We start from the raw sequence: 9671 nt of genomic DNA, 5'->3' as shown, positions 1-9671 counted from the left end.
TTTTTGAATGACAAGGAAGAGTTTTAATAATGCGCAAGTGAATACGAAATTAGATTTAGATTTGGTGAACAAAAGATTGAATATATATATATATATATATATAGTAAAGAAGAAGGTGATGGAGGGGGAGGAGGAGAAGAGAAAGTCAGAGAAAAAAGTTGTAAAAATTGTATTGTTATCAGAATTGTATTTGTATTAATTTTTGTTTGTGAATTATTTTTTTTTACTCAACATTTGTATTTTACAAGAGCATTATATTTCTTTTTTAGTTGTAGTCATTTCATAGGTATGTCAAATGAATTTATATTTCTAAGTATAGATATATCATATTTCTTTCACAATCAATTTGTATTATTATTTTTTAGAATAGGTCAAATACATAAGGGATAATGCACAAGTATCCCCGCAACCTATGCCCGAAATCCCAGAGACACACTTATACTATACTAAGGTCCTATTACCCCCTGAACTTATTTTATAAGTAATTTTCTACCCCTTTTTGTCCTACGTGGCACTAGTTTGAAAAAAAAGTCAACCAGCGTTGGCCCACAAACTAGCGCCACGTAGGTCAAAAAGGGGAAGAAAATTATTAATAAAATAAGTTCAGTGGGGTAATAGGACCTTAGTAAAGTATAAGTGTACTCTGAGATTTTGGGCATAGGTTGAGGGGGTACTTGTACATTATCTCAACACATAAACAGATCCCTAAATTTGTTTGGTTTTTTCCCTCAGTTACCTCAACTATGTTATTTTCCTATTGAATCATTGAACTACCCATAGTTTGTTCCTTTTAAACATCGTTGGCTGATGTGGAACCAGATTTTGTGAGGACTAATGATGGAGGATACATAGATTGTTTCAGAACTCATTAGCTCAATTGATAGTGAAAATATTCCAAAATAATTGTGTTTTATTTTAAGTCATTTGAACGCATTAAAACAAATGAGACTAACATACACTTTGTCTTCATTCCTTCAATCAAAATCATTACAATACAAACACAATTGAAGGCATTTACAATAGAAAAGTCAATCAAAACCAGTCAACAGTATTTAAAAAGAACACATTATGGGTGGTTCAATGATTCAATAGGAAAATGGTGTAGTTGAGGTACCTGAAGGAATAAATCCAACAAGTTTAGTGATTTGTTTATGAGTTTGGCCTTTAGAATATTATATCATTCCTCAACAGATTAAATCATTTTCACTATGTATATATATTTTTTAGAATCTTATATCACTTCTTCAATCGTATTCATATGTAAAGATTAGATTATATTGGGACATAATCAATGATATTTCTTTAATACAAATAAAAGAAAATATACTTTAGCAGTCATATAGTACAATTTGATCACTTTGATATAATTTTCAGTTTTCACTATGAAAGTAAAATACTAAACATAGCGAAGAAGAAGAAAAGAGAGTCAAAGATAAAGATTGTAAAAATTGTATTTATATTAATTTTTGTTTGTCAATTATTTTCTTTTACTCAACATTTATACTCTTATTAACAATATTGTATTTCTTTTTTAGTTTGTAGTCATTTCATTGGTATGTCAAATGAATTTATATTTCTTAAGCATAGATGTATTTTATTCCTTTCAAAGTAAATTTGTGTTTTCTTAGAATATTGTATACTTTCTCAACATATTGTTTTATTTCCACAGTGTATGCAAAAAAAAATTAGAATCTTGTATCCTTTCTTAAATCGTATTCATATATAACGATTAGATTATATTAGGATACAATCAATAATACAAATAAAAAGAAAAATATATTAACAATCATGTAATACAATTTTGATCATTGTGGCACAATTTTCAGTTTTCATTATAAAAGTAAAATATCAATTTCAAATTGAATGGTAAAGTGAGCACATAAGATACAAAATTGTTGGTATACAATTATGATGAAAACATATTAAAAAGAAGTGCAGACTTGTTGTCGTTGATATTGATATCGAAATACAAAATGAATACAATGAATACTTGTCACAACTTGAGAGTATATCCTAGAAGAAATGGTAATCTCAAATCGTGGCACGATGTATTTGATCTCTCGGAGGTTGTGTACAATCCCTTTGACATCATTCGTAGCATATATATATATATATATATATATGAAAAATAGTGAGAAATTAAAACTTTTAACACAATCGAATAATACTTCAAAATCTCTTTTATTAAAAATCATAGGAAAAAGACCAAGTCTCTTGTAGCCATCTTAGGCATACAAATATCTTGGGTCACGACCCATACATCAACAAAATAGAAATATCTAAGTCTATTACAACGTCTTTAACAAGAAAATCTAAACATAGATATGTCCTCGAATCAATTGAGGACATACCACAACTTTTTTGAATGAATGTTAACAACCAAGCTTCACTTCAATGACTCCTCTCAAATGCCATCTACACCTTTAAAGATAAGACAAAATATATGAAATTAGTACATTAGAATGCACTAAGTATAGTGACATGCAATATAATCATGCTAAAAAGACATTTATATAAAACATGCTCTTTTTGAAGAAAACTTCATAAGACAAGTATAAGAGTCACTTACACGTCAACATACTCACATATAAGTCATATTCCACAATATAGCATGAACATCACTTCAAAATCATATAAGCATATAACCCTCCTACCAAAAGTTATCATAAGACTTACTTAAGTAAGACAAGAAGAGACCACCCATACACCCTCTTCAGACACACCTAAATAATCAATAAGACTACCTAAGATAAGATTATTCTCTTTTAAACATTTAACTCACCACCTAAGGTTACTCTAAGATTTACTTGAGTAAAACATGAAGAGACGCCCCATACAGCCTCTTCAAGCCTACTTAAGCAACCCTCAAAGCTACCTTAGATAGGGATCCTTTTCTTCAACTTACATTAACTTAAGTCATAATCATCCATTAAGTCAATTAAGAGATATTACCTCTCTTCATATAATGGTCTTGGAAAGACCTAGGAAACCTACACCCTAGCACCATCGAAGTCTAGTCGTGCCATGTCTAGATAGCTACCTATTCCACTACCTAAATGTTGTAGAACTTATCCAATACTAGAATGTATACCACATGATGAGAATAAACATTAACCGACATAAACCATACTAGATAAGCATGGAATTCAGAGTCTACCCTACTCCAATGGAGGGTGTTCTACTTTTCAAGGGTAGAACTAGGATACATCCCATATAGGCACATGGTTAGGGAATATCAAGGGCCCCTTTGCCCTCTATTCTCATTGACAAGTAGATCTACTACTACAAGCATATTCACTCGGTGCTAGTCATGTTCTCATAAAGTAAGTTCATTCACCTAAGGGCATATGAAAAGGTATCATCCCTTCATCATTGCCTAATCATGATACACCTATCAAAGATGAGTCCTTTAGGGCTACACTCAATGGTCAATAAGGATAACTCAATGACTTTCTTAGAAAAGATTTCATGTCGTTCTGGCCAACCTATTCCTAAGTCCACCATTCACACAATACGGATACCATTACAACTTTCAACTTCAAGGATGTCATAACCTTCTTTATGTATTGAAGGTTCCACACATTAGTCATACTTAGAATAGCACCATCTTAGATTTACCGATCCTAGACTTTCATTCAACATTCATCCATACACATCCAAGACAAAGATGCTTAAGCCTACTAAGTCAAGATGTTCATATTCACATACTAGCATGTATCAAGTAGACTACCAATCAAGACACACACATGATCATATCACACATTCAACATTATTGAAGTATCATGTAGGAACAACCAAGTCTACCTAGCAAGATACACTAACAATAAACTAGAGACATCACCCTAGTCTAGCATGATCACCTATCATCAAGTAGGAGAAAACATGATTTCACTTTATTCATACACATATACCACATAATCCTTCACACTGATCACATATACAAGTTATAATATGATAACATCATAGTTCATAAAGTAATGCCGACGAGGTCACACTCTTCACAATTCATAAAGTAATGCTGACAAGGTCATTCTTCATAATTATATCACATAAGCTCCACCGCCATAAGTGGACCATACCAATCATCACAATTGAAATACCTATACTACACAATATAGAAGAAGTTATGTAAACATATAACCATTCCAACATCAACACATCCAACCCATAGCCAATTCAATCCACAAAGGCTCTTACCAATAGCCATACACACCAATCCAAACCAATAATCAAACTATACAATGATCAAGATTATACAATATGAATTTCATCAAATTAGGACAACCTATATATAATTCTAACATGATTCTTACGTAATTCAATAACTCAAAGTAATTTACACAAGAAATCAATATAATAGAGGTATGATCGCATCACCCATAATATAGCCAAAATAATGATTTCATAATTTGCATGCTTTCATAAGGAATTTGATCTAAAATCATTCAATTAACATAAATTATATCATAATCCATTGATTCAAATCATTTTATGCAAGAACTCAGGGCTAGATATGAAAATAGAAGAATTCTCTTTTGAGAAGTCTTGAAAAATACTTCGAAGTTTGGTTTCTTGAAGAAAGAGAGTTCAAGGATAGAACAACATACCTTTAATTGATGAAACGCCACAAAAATGGTGAAGAATTGATGGAGAAATCAAGCTCCAAGCTCCCACCTTGCTTCAAACTCCAATGGAGTTCTAGAGGATTCTTCTTTGGGGTTTAGGTTTTGATTTTGAATAATGAACATAACTTAAGGTTCAAGACTTATAAAACCACTTAAAATACCCAAATATCCCTTAATTATATACCCAAATTATTTTTAGAACACTAGGTGAATTACCCAAAACACCCATTCTTTGGCCGAGACACGTGCAACTTGCAGGTGTCAATCGACGACGCACCAACGAATCATCGACCAAACGACAGGCCGTGCTGGACAGCCGTCGTATGGATCATAGACTCCTCAATTGGGGTCTTGATCTCCAACACCTAAATTTGGAGAAACTTCCCCATCGACGGTTCCTTGACAGAATAACGAGGCATTGTTTGCTTCATAGGTTGGGGACTGTTTTGGCAGTCTTGACCCATAAGTTGGGTCCTCTTCAAGGACCTTTATGGTGGTCCTTGGGAGTCATGCCCGAACGTTTCCAACTCGAATACACTCGTATAGATGTTAGGAACCTCTCACATCAATTTGAACCAAAACGAACACGTAAAAAATGCAAAGGTATACTAAAACACACAAGCACGTCTCAAGTCAAAACTTTCTAACGTTTTGGACGTTAGACCTCCAAACACTTCCAAACTTTACACACTGCCTCAAAACACTATTATTAATCATTTTAAGACGTTATAACCTCATAAAACACATGTTAGTCTCTAGCACCTAATTTGTTTTGGGGACGTTATAATACTCACTTCAATTGAAATATAAACTGACTTTGTTAGTATACTCATTATAATGAATACAAAAATAAAATACAAACTTATCTTATACAATGTGAGAGTTAATTACAAATGATCATAGTAAAATACTCGCCTTAATATGATATTCAATCTTAATTTGAATGGTAAAATGAACACGTAAAATACAAAAGTTGTTAATATACAATTATAATCATAATATAATTAAAAAGAAATACAAACTTGTTGTCATTAAAAATTGAGGTTGAAATACAATGTGAGATTGAAGTACAAAACGAGCTCGATAAATAACTACTTCAATCTGAATACAAATGCAACTTTGTTGGTATGTCATTACGATGAATACAAAATAAAAAGAAATACAAACTTATCCTTATAAAATGTGATATTAAAATACAAAATGAACAAAAACAATATACAAATTTTATTGTCATTGTGATCGATGATTGTGAGGCCGGTGGCGAGAAGCACCAACAACGTCACCATTCCGTCGACACTAGTTAATAACAACATTCGGGACCGAATCTATAGTTTTATTCTGTACTTTATAAAGGTTTCGCATGCCGATAGGGTCATGTATATACTTGGATCTTATCTCTTCTGTCATTTTAGCTGTCGAGTCTACATTATCCAATAGTCCTTGATTTATACATATTAGGATATATTATATTTGCTAAAATATTGAAATAAAGAAAAAAATCGTGTGATAGAAAAATGATAGAATGTGAGTAAAAAATTTTAAGAGAGAAAAGTGGGTAATGAGATTTTTTTTTCTTTCCACCGGTAATGGGATAAAAAACTTGGTCCAATTTGAGAAAAAAGAAAAAGAAGGTAAATAAATTATATTAGGATATATTATATTTGCTAAAATATTGAAATTGTAATAATCATTTTAAAGTATAGATTATTATAATAATTATGGTAGGAATTTTTACTAGTTAGCTATTTTTTTCTTAAATAATCACCCAATCCTCACAAAATGTCAGCTCAACTATACACTTCTAAAGTAATAAGAAAGTACTCTCATTTTTTCTTTTCCTTCCTTTATTTTGTTTAAGCAATTTCATATTAGACTAGGATACGTGATTTCGTGTCTGCACCAACTTAATATATGTTATTCTTTCCCATAAATTATATGACATGGATGGAATTTGAAGAAAAAACCAAATATCTTTATATGTTTTTCTTAAATATAAGTTTTTATTTGTAACGTACCGAACCGCCATTATCTAGGAGAAATAAAAACTTGGCAAAATTTTTGGCTAATGTCTCGCCAGAGCAGGTCAGATGTTGCTAGGGTTGCGGCGCCACAGCAGGGTAAGCTGGTACCAAGGCGGGATAGGCGAGGCAGATTGTAAATAATGCGACATTCTATTTTTTCCTTCTTTCTAAAACACTTAATTTAGTCGTAAAACCCCTTAGAAACCCCAAAGAGCTGCTCTAAGCTTGGAAAAGAAGTAGAAAGAGATTTCTAGCGTGAGGAGCGCGACGAAGGGGAATTTTTTTTATCAATATCACTGTCACAAAACCCGTAAATCAGAATCAAAGTCAAAAACTCTGTGTAGCTGCTTGGAGCCCAGGTAGGCTAGGTTTGGTGAATTGAGTAGTTATGAATTTGTGTTCATTCCGTAATATATGTAATTCAATGGTAGGGTTTATGTGTAGGCCTTCGTATACCAAACGAAATATGATTTAATCCTAGAATGAAGCCTTAGATGATGAACTAGGCTAAGTATGGTCGAATTAATGTTTACATGATATATGCTGAGGAATAGTTCATTAAGATGGTTGTGATTCTGTGATTGTGTGATGTATGTTTGTTCTTGCTTCATTATGATGCATGCATTTATGTGAATGTTGCATTATTGATCACATCAATCGTAAATGGTGATAGATGAATGATGAATGCTTAATTGTATGATTGGAATTGTGATTATGGCTTGTTGAATGGATCGCGTGTTGCTTTTTGACACATTAACTTGGATAGATTGCCACATTTTGACATAACCATGGGATCAATTTCTATGTCCACATAATTATTGGATCAAGTACGTTTCGATATGCTAACAGTTTGGGTTTCGATCCCTTGAGAGGACCAATGACTTGGCATACTTGTGCATCTTGTAATCATGAAGTGTGTGTTGCTCGTAAGTGATATTTGATGATTGTTCGACCTGTTTGTGAGTGATTATGATGACCAAATTATATGGTGAGGGCGCGAAGTGGAGGTAGTGTACGAAAGTCGTGTGGTTCTTGTAAACCCCTGTTTGGAGGTAATGAGAGTGGGTGAGAGTTGACTTGTTCACATAGATTAATTCTATAGATGAAAATGGGGGTTTCGTGGTTAATAGTTAGAAAGCTTGATATAATGTACGACGTGACGAAGACAGGGTAATACCGTGGGTGGTTAGTCGAAATAAGTGTATTTATATTTGTGGTCTCTTCTATGTGTTAGAATGACTAGGATATGATCAAGAAACTAGTGAGTAGGTTGAATGAGAGCGTGGTTAGTAGTAAGAGGTACTACTGTAATTTCGGAGGTATTTAAGTGAGTGTAAATGTGTAGAAGCGAATGGTTTTATGGTATATTTTCACTCATTGACTTTTTCTGTTATGCAGTAGGTGTCGGGTTGAGCGATGATGCCTACCAGTACCTGTGATTTGTACTGATACTACTTTTGCTATGTCTTTTGACATAATTAGAATGCAGGATGGTGATGTTTCTTTAGGTGAAGAAGAAGGAATTCTCCAGCACTTTCTACTTTTTCTTCTGCATGGGGGAAGCTGTGTCTTATTATTTTGTCCAGTTTATACTCTTAAACTCTAGTATATGTTTAGACTAGTTCCTTGGGGGTATTAATTACTTTACAAGTCTTAACCTTATTTGGTTTAATAAGATCATGCTATTTAAATTTTCTCTGTTTCATTTAATTTTTTCGCATGTTTTAACTATTGGGATAAGAGGGTCCTCCTACTTAGGTGTTAGAGCGGGTGCCCATATGACTCTTTGGGTTGAATCATGACATTATTATTGTGATTTAAGTATTATTATGCTATTTTAAAATAATGTATGTTGCATTTTTTTTAGAAAACAAGTCATATTTACGCTTGTACTTTTTGAAAAGAGTTATATTTACTCTTCGTCATATTTATTTGGATATATTTGTCTTTGTCATTCAATTTTAGACACATACTTACCTTGTATCATGTCACCATTTTTATCATCTTACGCGACTCCTACATGAACCCAATACTCCTAAAAATCTTGAAATTTCCCCTTAAACCCATCATAAAACACCAATATGCTACAAATTCCATATCAGATATGAAAAAGACTAAAAACATCAAAGGAATGCTTCTATAGATGAACAAAAAATAAAATTCTATTTCACTAATATCAAACAACCAATCCTCTATTTCGAACTGAGTGGATCATCTATGTGGATTCACTAAACCTTTTTAATATAGTCTTGTTTCACATTTTCTCCCACCTGAACAAATGCGCCAAACGCAAGCACATTTATTAGTTCATAAAAAATGATGTAAAATAAACATAATACATGCTAATTTGGATTAAGCACTCAACTGTTTAATAACAATTTAAATACTAAAATATAAATTGAATAATAATAATACTAATTGTGAATAACGAAGAAGAATATATGTGCAATTGCTTAAGAAAGAAAAATAGAACCAACCACAATCCAAATTCGTTGAGTATGCACCATATTTTGACTTAAAAAGGATATCCTCATCCTAATTTGTAGGGCTGTTCAAAATCGAACCGAAACCGATAAGCCGAACCGATAAAAAAGTTATTGGTTTATAGTATTGGGTTATTGGTTTAGTGGTTTTAATAATGGTTTTGATTTTTTTTGTTATCGGGTTATCGGTTCTTAACGGTTTGAAGTTTTTTCTTAACGGGTTAACCGATAACCCGATACCAAATTAAATAATTATATTTATACCATTTTGTATAGAAAGTCCTCGACTTAGAGTTTGATTTCCTACTTTTATTTTTGGTTGTCTCAAACACTTGGTTATTCAACAATGTAAAAGTGTTTGCTTTTGACAAAGATGTAACATGTGAACTCAAGTGCATGGTTTATTTGGTTTGTCACCTTGTTTCTAAGTGATTTTCAATGTTTTTTCTTTTGTGTCAAATCTTAACGGTTAAACCTAATAACAGATAGTATTAAATAAATAGTATTACATAATATTAGTATTTACTGTGTACTAATCCAAG

This window comes from Solanum pennellii, chromosome 12 (assembly GCF_001406875.1).
Source record: "Solanum pennellii chromosome 12, SPENNV200".
In the NCBI taxonomy this organism is placed as follows: Eukaryota; Viridiplantae; Streptophyta; class Magnoliopsida; order Solanales; family Solanaceae; genus Solanum; species Solanum pennellii.
The sequence above is the reverse complement of the archived record's forward strand: the minus strand, read 5'-3'. Positions refer to the sequence as shown.